Below are 15281 nucleotides of genomic sequence, written 5' to 3' on the forward strand. Positions count from 1 at the left end.
AGCCGCTGCCGCGGCCTGAACCCGGTCACCTCTGCCGGGAAAGCCGGAGGGGCGGGGCGCGCCGTGCCGCGCCTCACGGACGGAGAGTGTGCTACCGGCTGCGGTCGCGCCGCAGTTAAAGGCCTGTGGTCCTGCTTCATAGGCGGGCCGCGACGGGCGGAGGTGGTTCCGTCCGCCTCTGGAACGGGAGCCGAGGTGCGTGCATATAACGAGCTCTTGAGCTTACACGAGTGAGGCGCGCCCCAAGAGGTGTTGGTGTTGAGTTTTGTGGGGAGTTTCATTTTCCTGATATTAGAGGTAGTACGGTAAAAGTCGTCATCCCGGTGCCAGCAACCTGGTTGGCTCTGCAGATGTCAGGGCTTGGAAGTGCTCCGGGAGAACCGAGACACGGGGCAGGGCCGCACGGACCCGCAGTGAGTCAGCTGCAGACGATGAAGGCACCGTGTTTGCCCAGGTGGGTCGTGAGGATGTCGTGACACAGCCGAGGGTCAGGGGTTTCGGTGATCTTTAAAAACCGTAGCGTTCGGGTCCGTGCCGGCGCTTCAAATTAAGTTTCCTCCCTATGGAAAAAAAAAAAAAAAGAATGTGTGTGTATGCTGAGGGTCCCGATACGCTGCGTGGCGCCGGGGCTGCCCGCAGCACGGAGCGCTGCTCCCGGAACGCCGCCCGCATGGAAGTGCCGCACGGCAGGGACGGAGCGAGGGCAGCCCACAGCGCCCTTCTGCGCACAGAGGCTGTGGGCTGCGTGTCATTGCAGAGCAACTGGCACTTCTGTCTCACTAGTTAAATATAAAAATTAATATTTTTGGTGTTTGGGAATTTTATCGCAGGAATGAGATTACGCTTTGACGCGTCATGGTAAAGCAGTCACCATTTTTTTTATTAACCAAATTTAAAACCAAATGGTTTTTTTTTTTAATTAATTAAATATTCCGGAACTATAGCTTGTAAGCGGCATTTCTTGGCGGCTTGCAGTTGAAAACAGCACTTACTTGCTCGGCGAGCAGCCCTTTGCTGTCGCGCTGTGTCCTGCAAAAGCCGTAATTGGAGCGGCTTCCCTCCGGCAGGCTGGTTTTCCCCGACAGACTACATTTTCCATCATGCAGCGCAAGCATGCGGTTCCGCCAGGGAATGCGGGAGGCGGTTCCGTCAGGGAATGCGGCGGGGGAATGTCAAGCGTGCCAAGCGTAAGAGCTGAGAGGTGCAAACAACATCGCCGTGGCTCGAAACTTTGCCGTCTCCTTTTTGTTTCCATCGGCTCCCCCCCGCCACCCCCCCACCCCCCCACACCCTCGAGTGGAACGGGAGCTTATTTTGTAGACAAGCGATTGAAAAGTTTTGCAGAAACTGCATTTTCCTTTAAAACTGAAGTCGGAAATTGAATGAAACTTACCAGACTCGCAGACCGATTTTTAAAGAAAGATTGGCAGAAACCTGAGATGGTTTAGAATTTGCACGTATTGGGGGTGAGGGGCAGTATATGCTTTTAAGCTTCTAAACAGTAGCACCATTAGGAAATTTCACGGGTAGAGAATTTTTTTCCATCTAGGTATAGAGGTGCGCTCTTGCGGGGGATGGTTCTTTGGGGGTTTTGGGGGTTGGATTTTTCCTTTTGTGTTTGTTTGTTTGTTTTTCTGGTTTAGTGTTTTGGTTTTTTTCTTTTTCTACTGCCAGTTATTCATACTAAGAAAATGATGGGTGCATTTTAACCAAGTAGCTTAAACTAAAGACATGGCCAAAATTATTTTCTGCACAGTCTGGGTGGTGGGGTTTTTTTTGTATATATTATAAATTTGTGGGGATTTCTTTTGGGATCATGAAACTTAGCTTCTGTGTAAGAAATGGGTTTAAATTGAGGCTTGTGTTTCTGGCTATGGACTTCACAAAAGTAGTTACTCTTGAAATGCCAGTTTCATAAATTCATAGATAGTGTGCTGGAATATTAACTGTCTTGTTTCTCATTTTAGGCATGTTTTGTAAATGTTCTGCTGGATTCATAAACTTAACTCCAACAGAATTTTGGAAGTGTTAGGGAGCCTGAATGCTGCAGACCAGAGAGGAACTTTTAGTACTTTCTTTTACTATTAATATGATTTTCATCTCAGCATTTCTGCAAGCAGAGATATTAAATATGCAGATGGTAGGGAAAAAAAAACAACTTCATGATTGCATGTGTATGAGAGGAGAGGAAAATTATTTTTCACTCTATCACTCTTGAATAATGATTGATTGCATGTCAAAGCAACTTTTCTTCTCTGTTCTACCACTATTTCTGCTTTAAATAAGCATCTAGCAAGCCAGTAAAAATACTCTTCCAAATTGGGCAGTGGCTGTTCTTTACCAGGTCTTAACTACCTGCTGCAGTAAAAATAACAATAATGCCACTGGAGGAATTCTTTGCGTCACAGTCAAGAAACTTCACAATAAAAACCAAGAAGAGTGAGAAGAATGACAGTGAACAACAAATCATCTGTAATAGCAGAATAGCCTAAGTTATCTCAACTTAGTCTTCTTTCTCTACAGAACTGGGCAGAAATTTTTAAATTCACTAAAAGAAATCCCAGAGAAAAGGAGATCATCTTCATTAGTCTACCACTCATCAGGCATAACTACTTCACACTGAGTCTGTGTATATTGATAGATACACAAGATGCTGGTGAATCTTTTTAATTTCTGCGCTAGGGAGCAGACAAGGGAGCAAAAAAAATGTGCTCCGCTTTAGGCTTCAGCTGCACTGGTGTAGCATTGGAACAACTTGCAGACAAATTCATCTGAGACTGAACTTCTTTTGTCTTGCCAGGCTTGCCCCTTGAGTTCCCTCCACTTTCTGAAACTACGTGGGAAGATGTGTTAACTCCAGAGAAGAAATTAGCGTGTGTTAAAGCCGTATCTAAACTGTATTTTAATTGCTAGTCAGTTTTTCTTTCAATGGATGTTCTCGAGGAAAGACCTTACCGAGCTGAGTATTTCTTTCCTCTATTTGTGTCTCACCGTTTTGGGAAGTTTCTATTCCAGAGCTGCACAGAGAGGAAGGAATGGCTGCAAAACAGCAAGCTTAACTTGGCTAACTTCCTGCATGTAATCAAAGGCTATTCTGTGAGCTGCTTGGAAAAACACCCTTGGCCACCACGCACTGAAATTCCTTCCTAATAATCTTTTCAGAGCATTAGGCCAGTTGCAGTCAGTTTTTCTCATTACAGTAAAGTGTACAAGGTTTGAGCATTCTACCAGTTTTGCTAATTTAAAAGGAAGGTCACATACTGCTGCACAGTTGTCTTTGTATGAAACACACAAAGGTCTAAATGTAGAAAAATTATGGCAGACAACATAATGCTGGCCAGCATAAGTCACCCCAGTGGTTAAATCTTATCGGGAAAGATGAGGCTTGGCATTCCTGCATTGAAGCTTAACAAGGGTCTGGATTCATGCACTGCATAAAATATTTCTAAATTCTCAGAGGGTAGGGGGTCAAAGAAAGAGAAGGAGACTTGGGAATGGAGGCTGGAGGGTTCTTGGCTCTAAAACTATGAGGAATAAAAGCAAGAAAAATTGAGGAGACAGGAGTATAAGAATCAAAACAAGAAAGAATGATAGGCCTACTGAAACAACTGGATTTACAATGTCAAACCAAATCTTTTTTAACGTGTTTCTGTGTGCCTTTTTGGAAGAAAGCTATAGGTTTGACAGATACCAAATGCATTCTAATATGTGAAAGCTTGAAAAACACTGGTGTATGTAAAGGTAGTGAATGTCACTGTACTCTGCAGTGTAGTGAAACACACGCAAATGCAGGAAAAGCAGACAGAAGTGATGAGTGTTGATGAAATTGCCGTTTTAAGATTGGTTGATGAAGAAAATAATGTTGTTCGTCACTGTCTTCAGTTTCACAATGTTTTCATAAAACAGTTTCTTTCATTATGTTCAGATGCTATTTTTCATTTAAGGCCTAAAAAATAACTTTTGCCTTTTACTAGTCTTTTCAATCAAACACTCTAGGACAAATATTGCCAGCTCTTTTGAGTTTCTCTGTTAAAGTGGAAATAAACTGGCAGCATCGAATGAGCCCTTTCAAAGTGCAGCTTTTAATTTTGATTAAATTCTGTGATGATTCTAAAACTGGAGTCAGAGACTAGAATCTAAAAGCATTTAGGAAAATTGACTTAAACTACTAAGCATACTTTACCAGTGTTCTAGAATAATTAAAATAAACAAACATCTAAAAGCTAAATCCTCTTGACATTCATTTCTGTGTCCTCTGCTCAATACTTGATGTATGAAGTCATTCTCAGACGGACTGAAGGGGAAGGCATTGTTTGTGCCATAATCCCAGAGCTGTGTGAATTAATGCTGCTCTGTATTTCCTCAAGGAATGATCACATTCAGTTTACATTTATTGAGAATAGACCCTGGGAATGAATTATTTCTTCCTTATAAGGAGCCTTATGTTGGGCTATCTGTTGGGACAGTTTATCTCACTACTAAGTTGCTAGGGATAAAAGCATCACTGTTACAAGTAAAATGATAATGTGTAAGCAACTTCTTAAGATTAAATGTGTTGCAGTCATTTAGGTGGTTCAGAATTTTGAAGTCATGGAAGACTAGAGCAATAAGATTGTCTCACCTTTCCTCAGACTTAGCATTTGCAAAAAGTCAAAAGGAGAAAGTCTTGTCTCTGAGAGAACTCTAGATTTAATGTCTCTCTGGATTTGTTGTGACCTTGTTTAGATCTGAGTTGCAAAATTTATGAATACTCAAAGTAAAAGCAGTGTTCTCCTCACAAGTCTTTGCAAATGTTGTTGTGAAAGTATTATATTTCCCTAATATTGAAATAAAAGAATTTGATGAAAGTACTGGGTATTAAAACATCTTTCTTTATTTATTCTCTCTTACATTACCCTTACATACACTTAATTGTGATAAAGTGGTTAAAAAAAAAAGATTCCTCAAAACTTTATCTTCTAGTCAGACATTCTCCACTAAAAGTGGGATAGGCTTCTAGGGATAGAATTTATCAGGGGCAAAATGCCACTGCTTGTTCTACCAGCTTGTGTAGGAATACACATACACAGAAGGTGAAATGGGCTGGTGGCTTAAAAGGACACATTAGGGCACTGCCTTCTTGTGGATAAGCACCCTACATGAACAACTTCCCCTTTTTATCTTCTTGGGCTTTCTCCCTTTGAACTGCACTTTAGACTTTCTTGCATTGGACCAAGTAACTACCTTGCAGTATCAGGCCCAATAATTCTTGGGCAGAAACTCTGCATGAAGGACATGAAAATATCAATCTGATATTGTCACAAAGTAAAAGACACTGCTTTTAGCTTTTTGCTTTTACCAGTGTTTTGCTTTTTGCTTTTTGCTTTTAGCCCACAGCAAAGAAAGAGAAAGTATATAAACTAAAATTTTCTGAAGAGCATTTCCACGTGCTGAGTACTGGTAGAATGATTTTTAAAATGGCTTAAAAGAAAAAAAACCCAAACAAGTCAAAACTTTTCCTTCTCCCATTTCATGAATCACAGAATCATTTAGTTTAGAAAAGACTTCCAAGGTCATCAAGTCCTGTCTTTTGAATGATCACCACCATAGCACTGTGTGCCTGGTCCAGTCATTTCTTGAACACTTCTGAGGATGTTGACTCCACCACTTTACTGAGCAGTCTATCCCAATGTTTGACAGCCCCTCAGTGATGAAATTCTTTCTAATGTCCAACCTAAGCCTCTCCTGGTGCAGCTTGAGACTCTGCTCTTGTCTTGTCACTGGTTGACTGGGAGAAGAGCCTGACTCCACCTGGCTGCAATCTCTTTTCTGGCAGTTGTAGAGAGTGGTAAGGCCATCCCTGAGCCTTCTTTTCTCCAGGATAAACATCCCCAGCTCCCTCAGCCATTCAGGACTTATGCTCCAGACCCTTCCTCAGTTCTGCTGCCCTTCTCTGGACCTGCTGCAGCACTGCAATGTCCTTCCTGGACTGAGGGGCCCAGAATAGGATTTGAGGTGCAGCCCCACCAGTGCCCAGGACAGGGGGACAATCCCTGCCCTGCTCCTGCTGGCCACACCATTGCTGAGCTAGGCCAGGATGCCACTGGCCTTCTTGGCCACCTGGGCACAGCCTGGCTCATGTTCAGCTGCTGCCACCAACACCCCCAGGTCCTTTCCAGCCACTCTGCCCCAGCCTGTGGAGCTGCCTGGGGTTGGTGTGACCCAAGGGCAGGACCCAGCTCTGGGCCTTGCTGAACCTCACACCATTGGCCTCAGCCCATGATCCAGCCTGTCCAGATCCCTCTGCAGAGCCTTCCTGCCCTCCAGCAGATCAATACTTATACACAACTTGTCATCCATGAATTTACTCAGAATACACTCAACCCTCACATCCAGATCATCAAAAAAGATGTTAAGTAGAACTGGCCCCATTACTAGCGCCATTCCCCACCACTCTCTGGGCCTGGCCAATCCAGCAAAGGGTGCACCTGTCCACTCCATGGGCTGCCAGCTGTTTCAGGAGAATACTGTGGGAGACAGAATCAAAGGCTTTGCTGAAGTTCAGGTAGGCTACATCCACAGCCTTTCCCTCATCCACTAGGCAGGTTACCTGGTCAGAAATAGAGATTAGTTTGGTCAGGCAGGACCTGCCTTTCCTAAACCTGTTCTGGGTGGGCCTGATCCATTGGTTATTCTGTGTGTACCATGTGATCATATTTAAGATGATCTGTTCCATAGTCTTGCTGGGTGCCGAGGCCAGGCTGACAGGCTGTAGTTGCCTGGATCTGACTTCCAGCCCTTTTTGTGGATGGACATCACACTGGCCAACCTCCAGTCATCTCTGACATCTCCAGACTTCCCTAATTAGCTAGGGCTGACTAAGAAGTCTGAGTCCAGACTAATGTGTGATGGCAATAGAGCTGAGCATAAAAGGGAACATCTTAATTACGCCAAAACGTGGAGCTCCTGCCTGTGTGCTATAGAGATGGGGTGCCTTTCAGTAGGATCCTTGCTGTGCTGTATCCTTGTCCCCAGCAGCACAGCCAAGGCAGGCAGTCTTAGGAAGAGAAAAGTATAGCTAAATATACAATGATTTCTTTGGGTGCCAATTTTCTGCAAACTTCTCAGCCTTCATTAATTATAACTGATGACCTGCAGAAAGTATGGAGAAGAAAGAAAGGGCTGAGATAGCTAAGCAGCACTATAATGGTTGTTCCTGCCTTAACAACTGTCATTCTTTTAAAAAGCTCAGGTACAATACATGCTTCCTCTTAATTGTTTCCCCAGTGACTGTATTTAGCAAGCTGGGAAAATGAACTGGACTATGGTTTTTTTTTTTTACTTATCTCTGTGCAAAATTTGGTTCCAACTGATACTTAAATTCTTAGTTTACAGGCATTTGAACAATATTGCAAATGTGTCTCTAGCTTTGCGGGGACTGGAACACCCAATCAAGATTTACAAACAACTATTTTGTTAGGTTGTATCAGAGATAAACTTAAAAGGTAGTTTTCTAAGTACAAGGGCTTCTGTATAGTTAAGACACCCTTTGAAATTAAGAGACACAGCTTTTTTTGGTCCCACAAAAGAATTACACTGTGCTGTCTTGTCATTCATTTGTCATACTGTACACTGAGGAATAGTTAATAAGGACCAAATCAAGGGATTTACATTCTGAAGGGTTTTTTCCCTTTTTTTTTTTTTCACAGCACAGATTTTATCTTCTATTTGTAAAACCTGGGCATTTGTCCTAAAACTTTAGAAAGTATTTGAAATTTTGTAGCCCAAGTACTAATTAGAGTGGAGTGTACTTGTTTTGCCAGTCTATCTCTGCAACACTGACTGAGCTGTGGAATATTTCATCTATTCAGAGCAGTCAGCTTGCAAGGCTAAACACAGCTTACTAACATATACTTTGGGTGACGTTAATATACTTTCTATTTTATTTTGTATCCCAGCTGAAAGTATTTTCATTGTCTGGTTGCCTGTTTCTATCCCTTCTTTTTCTTTCCCATCTTCCTTTGACTGTGTTTTGCTGTTGCCTGTCCATTGTACATTCTGTCTCTATTAAAAGACAAAATGGGTAAATTTTCCAACCACTTACCTTCCTTCTTCGTATGCTTCTTGACCTGCAGTCTTGGAAACTGTACCAGAGCTAATATGTCAAGCTAAGCCTTGTAATCAAATTTGGAAGATGGAGATATTCCATCTTAGAATAGATTAGGTTAGAGCCTGCAGTAAAATTTTGTCAGAGAAACCAGTACTTCCTTTTACTTCACTGCCTTCAAAGGCTTCACTAGAATACCTTTCTTAGAGCAGGGATTTAATTTTTTTCTACTGGTCTGTGACAAGACAACATCTAACTTTTGAAGTTGCTCTGAATAACAACATCTAATTTTTGAAGTTGCTTTGAATAGAAAGGGAGAACTTTTTTTTTTCTTTCTTCTTTTTCTTTTTCTTTTTTTTTTTCTTTCTTTTTTTTTTTTTCTGCTCCAGGGATTAAGATGAGCTGAGAGATACACCTGTGCTGCACTTGGACACTTGGAATAATAGTGGCACAATGTGGTCTTATATTTCCTGAAACTCAGTGCTTTGAACCTATTCCAGGGGAATTATTAGGAGTTCCAATGATTTGGCAGTTTACCACTGAAAAGGAAAGGACCCTTGGTAATTAATATGTCCCCATGCTTCTTTGCTTTAAATAATTATTCAGGATTAATGGGACAGCTGTCCTACTGCTAGACACTGTCCTCTGCTGGGCTGTATTCAGATCCTTCAGGGATATAGATGCAGATGCTGTGTATGGTGTGGTTCGAACACTGCAGGACATACTGAGTCAGTGACTGCAAGCTTAGATGTTATCCTACAGATGTTATGATCCATGAGCAGGAGGGGTGGAAATCTCTGCTGGTGTTTCATGTAAAATGTATTTTCTAGTGGTTCCAAAAGTGGAGCTTCTGGGCAAGGACGGTATACTAAGCCTCTGAATTCCTCCAGTTGTAGTAAAGGTCTGGTGTCACATTACTGTTCACCCAGCCTAAGAAGACAGAAGACTATCTCTAAGAAGAACATTCTCCTAACCCAGAATTGCTTCCCAGTCAGTAATTTTAATATATAATTCTGAGAGCTTTGTTACAGACAGCACAAAAATAATTTTGTTCTTGTGGTTTCAGTGGTTCTGAGAAGCAACAGCAACACATCCTGAGGATGGTTTTCACCACATTTGGGACAACGGCTCGGGCACCAGAGTTCACCATGGGCACACTTGGACGACCAGGTTTGCACCCTGCTCTGATTTTCAATTTATCTCTGCAAGCATAAAGTCTTTGATTTTTTAAAACAAAAATTTGCTTGCTGCAATTGAATGGCTGGTTTTGAAGCTCACTAGAAAAGCTAGAGGTCTTTTCTTTAAAAAGGAAACAAGAAATCACTAGGATATGAGGAGTGGAATAACTGAGGAAGGGAAGGGCAGAACTAAAGTGAATATGATTTGAGGGATAAATGTAAAAACACAGTTTCTTGCCAGCTCCACCCTCTAAATGGTATTTACCACCAGGAAAATTGGATCCACCCTGGATTGATTGTTGCATCAGGAAAATCCTCCATAAATAGCTCTGAGCCTTACAAAAGCTGCAGTTTTCTCTTCCAATAATTGATACTGTGGTGACAACTTCCACCTGCTACTCATGAGTCACAGTCACCACATCTGCTAAGGGGAAGAAGGCAACTTTTTCCCTTTCCTCAGAATGTGTTGTCTTGTCTGCAGTGGTGGTCCTAGGAGTGAAAAATTGCTACTAAGTTTGAGCACTTCTTAGAAGACATGGTGTCCCCTAGACGACTATTTGGAAACAAAACCTGCAATCTCTGCTTACTCAGAGTTTAAGAAATGTAAATGAAGAGGAACCACTTTAAGAGTACCTGGGGATTGTTGGTCTAAATTGCATTATTGCCAGTGAATGAGGGTTTATTCCATACTGTTTACTAAATGAAGAGTATAACCATGGCAACAACAAGGATGTAAGGATCTGCCAACGCAATTCTGAAATTAGCGTTCAGAAGGCAACTGTCTAAAAGTAGCTTGAGAACTGAAAAATAATATTTCAGACTACAGTCCGTATGGGAATACACAGTATCTGCAGCATGAAAATTATGCAAAATTTACCAGTTCAGCTTATGCTGATCTCTGAAAGAATATTTGTGGTGTCATTTATATAGTTCTTACTTTGATGAGTGAAAGCATAATGGTATAAATACTAATATCCAGTGGTAATTCAGACCACATAGTAGCTATAATTTTGTGTGAAGTATACCTAAAAAATGCAAATGCTACTAGCTTTTTATGATCAACAGTGTCCTGGGATGACTTTATGATACTGGTATCCCCAATTTGCATTTGCAGTAATGCAAAGATTGTCAAAATCTTTTTTCCAAGTTTACTGGGGGAAAAAAGTAAAGAATGGCAATTGTTAGACAAGATGAAGGTTCTACTTTCTGCATATAAAAAATAAATTTTTGGGGTGATTGGGAAATAAGGTGAGTAATATAAAAGGAAGTTCTAGATCTGAGTTAGTCCCCTGCTATCCCAGTTAAACTTAGTCTAATAAATACTTTTCATTGTCGCATGTTGTGATGTTCTTGCAGGCATCCTTTATGCAGGAAGTTGTGGTCTGGCAGAATGAAGGCTGATTGAATTATAGCTTGCTTCTTCATGTCTCTCTACAGGTCACTGCTTTCTGGAAAAAGCATAGTAAACATAACTACACCTTTGTCATTGAGTCATGCCAGCTTTTGTAAGTAATGCTTGCAATTGCAATGAACAAAAATAATTATCTGGTTACTCTGCATGCACTTTCATCAGTGGTTAGCATCACTATTTTTGTTTAAATTTATCTCTTCTTTTGTGCGCATCTGCCACTTAGCAGGACAGACATATTTATATAAATATATTCCACAAACTGTTTAGGAAATGTGTAGGAAAATGCAGAACTGCAGAGCTAACTTCTAAAAGTTGGCTAGACTTTAAGATGACTCTGCCCTCTCAACAGATGCTCAGAACAGTGACAGCTCTTTATTGCTACAACATACCATCTTGGGATAACACATCAGCTAGTCTGGAAATTTGAAATATTTTATGTTTTGTTACTTCATATAAGACTGAGGTGCTGATGACAGTTACATCTGCAAAGAACACAGTAAAAACAGCTGTCATTCATCATCATTCATGTCCATTGCTACTCTCATAGGTAAATGTTGTATATTTAGGAAATGTTAAGTTATGATGATGAAATGATGAAAATAATGCTAGTAAAAAACCTGACCTGATCTCTGGCTGCTCAGACAATCTCTCTATATTTTTCCCAGGGTACCTGGCCTTTATTTCACCCTCAGTAGGCTTCCTTTTGTGGTTTGGTTTGTTTAGGAGCAAGTTGTTCATCCATGCAGGTCTCCCAGTACTTTTATCCAACTTCTTTTTGTTGGGATGCATTGCTCCTTCCTTGGAGGACCTTGACCTTTGAAGATTAACCAGCTTTCTTCCCCTCTTCCCTCCAGGATTCTATGCCCTAGTACTCTGCCAAGCAGACCAAAGTCTGAAGAGGCCAGTCTGCTCTTCTGGAGACCAGGGTAGTGAGCTTCTTGTGTGTCCTCATTCAAATTCCACCATTTCATGATCACTACTTCCCAGGCTGTGCTTGAGCTTCACATTCCCCACCAGTCTCTTCTTGTCAGCAAGAACATAGTCCAGCATAGCACCACTGTCATTGGTTCCCCTGTCACTTGGAGAAGGAGGTTATGATCAGTGCATCCCAGGAGCCTCCTGGATTGCCTGTGCCTGGCTTTGTTGTTCGTCCAACCAATATTGTGGTGGTTGAAGTCACTCATAAAGACTAGAGCTTGTGAATGCCCTGGTGTGTTTGAAGCATCTGGGGAAATCCCAAAATTGTATCATTTCCCAAAATGAGAAAATACATTCTATTCTAGCAATAACTCAGTAGTGTGTTAACCATCAAAACTAATTTTAAAATAACACATTCAATTTTAAAATATTGAGTAACTATGAGCCAAAACCAGAGCAATAAATGGAGGATCCTAACTGAGCAAGTATATTCATATTGGAGTTATTTTAGGAATTATTTTTTGCTATGTGTTATTTAATTCTTGTTTTAAATTTCATCAACATTGCACAAAATTATTAATGATACTCACAGATGACCCAAAAGATTGGAGATATAATAAACAAAGATAGGTCATTGATACACACCAGATGGCTTTAATAAATTGGGGGCAAACAGACAAGTGTTTTGTTGGTAACTATTAAAGTAAAACATTTGTGAACAGAGAAATCAGCATGTCCTTTTTACTCTTATATTTATGACCTTTACATTTAGTGTGCCCATCTAATTCTAGATCTTCAGAACAGAGAAAACCAAATATGGAGCCATTGAAGGCCAGCTGAACAAGTTGTTCTAAAAGTGAATTTCTCTAATAAACAGCCTTTTATTTTAGGTGAATCTAAGCCTCTAATTTGTTGTCTTGCATTTCCTTGTATATTTTGGCTCTGATCATCTCTAGAGTGCTCTGTTATATTGCATGCTTATGGAATTTTATTTTGGCATCTCAGAGTTATGCTAAAATATCCCCATGGTATAAATTTACTCTACTTCTGAAATTGATTTTTGAAATTTGATAAAAAAGTATTTCTGAATATGCCTTACACCTTAGATTCATCACTACTTTGTTACCCTTTCTCTGCCTAGCATACAAATGTATTTGTACAGCTGTAACTAAAAAGGGAATAAAACCAAGTCTACTGACAATTCCCTTAGTCTAATCATCAGTCATGTTATTGCAAAGTTAATGCTGCTGTTGCCTTTCTCATCTTCAGAAATCTGTGTTTCGCTGGACCTAAGAAGAACTGAAAATAATGGTTTTCTTCTTTTTTTTTTCTGGTCACAAGTTATTATTTGGGGATTTGGAGGAGGAATGAAGAGATGCAGAAAGATTTGTCAAGACAGGTAACAATGAATGTACTCTTAAATACAGTGCTTTAGTCAAAATGCTTTGTGTAATTCTTTGCTATACTAAACAAAATCTTTAGGGGTTGCATAGACAATAGTAGTTATATGTTTGCACTGATTTTTTTTTTTTTTTTAATTTGCTTTTTGCAGTTCAGGATTCAAGAATACTTAAAAAGGAAAGGCTGAGAGAAAAGCTAGGAAAGTCATTGATTCACATGGCACGATACAAGGAAGTTTCTCCTCTTTATCAAGCAAAACCATGTATTGACTGCAGTCCAAAAGTATTTGCAATGAAATAGAAACTTGATACCTGGCTTCTCCATCTAGCTGACACACATAAGAGGATGTGATTGCTGAATTTTAGAAGCTGAACAAAATCAGACTGGAACTGACTGGTACTATTTTCCCTAAATACAGATCAGTTAACTACTGAAACAAAGTAAATTATAATGGGCTTTCCATCTCTAGTTTTAACCTCAAGAGATATCTGTCTTAAAATAGGTATTGTAGCTCAACTCAGCAATAGTTCAGGACAAAAATGTTTTGTCTTCTATGACAAAACAGATCAGCCCAGTGGATGGTCAAAGTGGTTGTTCTAGCCTTATCTTTAATGGGGAGAAAAGTTGTCTTGGTTCTTCCTTCAGCTCTTCTATGAGTTTACTTCGTGATCCATATTTTTGCCTCTGTGGAGGCTACTATTTGTAATGGAGCTTCAGGGCAGCTGCAGCTATTTAAGAAAGGACATAATCATTTCTAAATGGTGTAGTGTGGCAAGGGATCCAGGCTGCATAAGAATCTATTCTAAAGATGTCCATGGAAGAGAGCCAGCCACACATGGAATTTTAGCACTCCTTTGTTCTGTTTATTCCAGTTTCTCAGCAATAGTCTTCTGCATTAATATTTTATCCGGTGATTCTGCATCACTATATGTTTGTGGTCATATACAGAAGGTGGAATACCATTCTGGATTAACAGTTTAAGACCCTTTATTTACTTATCTTGTATGCCTGTATGATTTTAAATGCAGTGAAGGGTATGTACATCCTGACACTTGTTTTTTTAGGTTATCCAAAACTTCTGATGTGCAATTCGTCTTTTGTTTGTAAAGTGGTATTTTGTCCTTTGAATGAAAAGTGCAGAAGTAATTAGCAACATTACCTTATCATTATTTACAGCAAGTCAGTTCCCTCTTTGTGCACAGAAAACTAAAATTGCATCCTTCCTTGGCTGAAAACTTCCTTTCTGCAAGCAATAAAAGATGCAATATCCCTTACAGTGGCTAGTTCAGCTTTCTTGCAGCTTGGGGCAAAACCACATTGGCAGAAGGACAATGTCTTGTTTCTGATGTCTGTGAAGCTTCTCTGAACTGACCTGAATATGAACTTATACAAAAGGGACCTCTGTGTAGTGACAAGAACTTGAAAACAGGGTATAATTACATAAGAAATTTAAAATAAGTTGAGGAGCATGTTTCAATGAGATTGGCATTCCAAGTAGTCCCTAGCAAGAATTGAATATTTGTTTCTCTGTTGTCACTCATTTTTCTTTATGACTGATCATCTGAATTTTTGTGTTAAATTTTCTCCAGGCTGAAACCTTATGCATGATAGCAGTTCCTGTCAGCAGACCTTTGGTACAAAGTTGGCCTTGGTGTCCTATACAAGTCTCCTGACTTCTTTAACTACTTTGATACTGGTAAAAAAGGGATTTGTTTAAAAAAAAATAAATTTACAAAAAGACATCAAAAATGATGGGTTTTTTTGTCTCATGTTGAAGAAGCTAATAAAGTGCATAATCTGAAGAATTCAAGAGAAGGAAGAACCATAGTAGTGTCACTAGTAACACTTCCACATTGGTAAGACTGGTGACCTCCTCATTGCAGCTTTGACCAGGAGGGAGCTGAGCTCATTGTTGCCATTGATATCAGTAGCTTCAGAGCTTAGCCTCTATTCAGATGAAGCTAGTTTCTCACTGAGCCCCTAAACATAATTTTGCATTTGAAGAGATTATTTTTTTCTCTTTTAGAAGTAGTTTTTTCTAATCAGATTTCCTTGCACATCCTTTGTAGTTTCACCAGTTGACGCTCATTGAAAGGTATCTGTGATGTCTAACTCCTTCCTAATCATCTTCACATCAGAGTAGCTGTTTGATTGTACTTAAACTACTCTGGGAATCCATAGTAAGCATTGTGCTTTAACCCCAGCCAGCCACCAAGCCTTAGGCAGCTACTTACTCACTGCTCCACTAGCAGGATCAGGCAGAGAATCAGAAGGATAAAAGAGAGAG

At 40.3% G+C, this 15281-nt stretch overlaps 1 long non-coding RNA gene across 5 annotated transcripts; it reads left to right on the forward strand.

The window, feature by feature from the left end:
- The first annotated feature begins 55 nt into the window (after nucleotides 1-55).
- On the forward strand, nucleotides 56-14743 carry LOC111941509 (uncharacterized). 5 transcript variants are annotated; one of them, XR_015280135.1, is made up of 7 exons: nucleotides 329-454; nucleotides 9153-9256; nucleotides 10702-10769; nucleotides 11530-11601; nucleotides 12385-12483; nucleotides 12935-12992; nucleotides 13146-14743. It is a non-coding gene; the product is annotated as an uncharacterized LOC111941509 (long non-coding RNA). The 5 variants fall into 5 exon arrangements; XR_015280136.1 differs by lacking the exons at nucleotides 329-454; nucleotides 12385-12483 and adding an exon at nucleotides 56-195 and having other exon boundaries at nucleotides 14584-14743; XR_015280134.1 differs by lacking the exon at nucleotides 12385-12483.
- The last annotated feature ends 538 nt before the right edge of the window (nucleotides 14744-15281 follow it).

This window comes from Cyanistes caeruleus, chromosome Z (assembly GCF_971803275.1).
Source record: "Cyanistes caeruleus chromosome Z, bCyaCae1.hap1.1, whole genome shotgun sequence".
In the NCBI taxonomy this organism is placed as follows: domain Eukaryota; kingdom Metazoa; phylum Chordata; class Aves; order Passeriformes; family Paridae; genus Cyanistes; species Cyanistes caeruleus.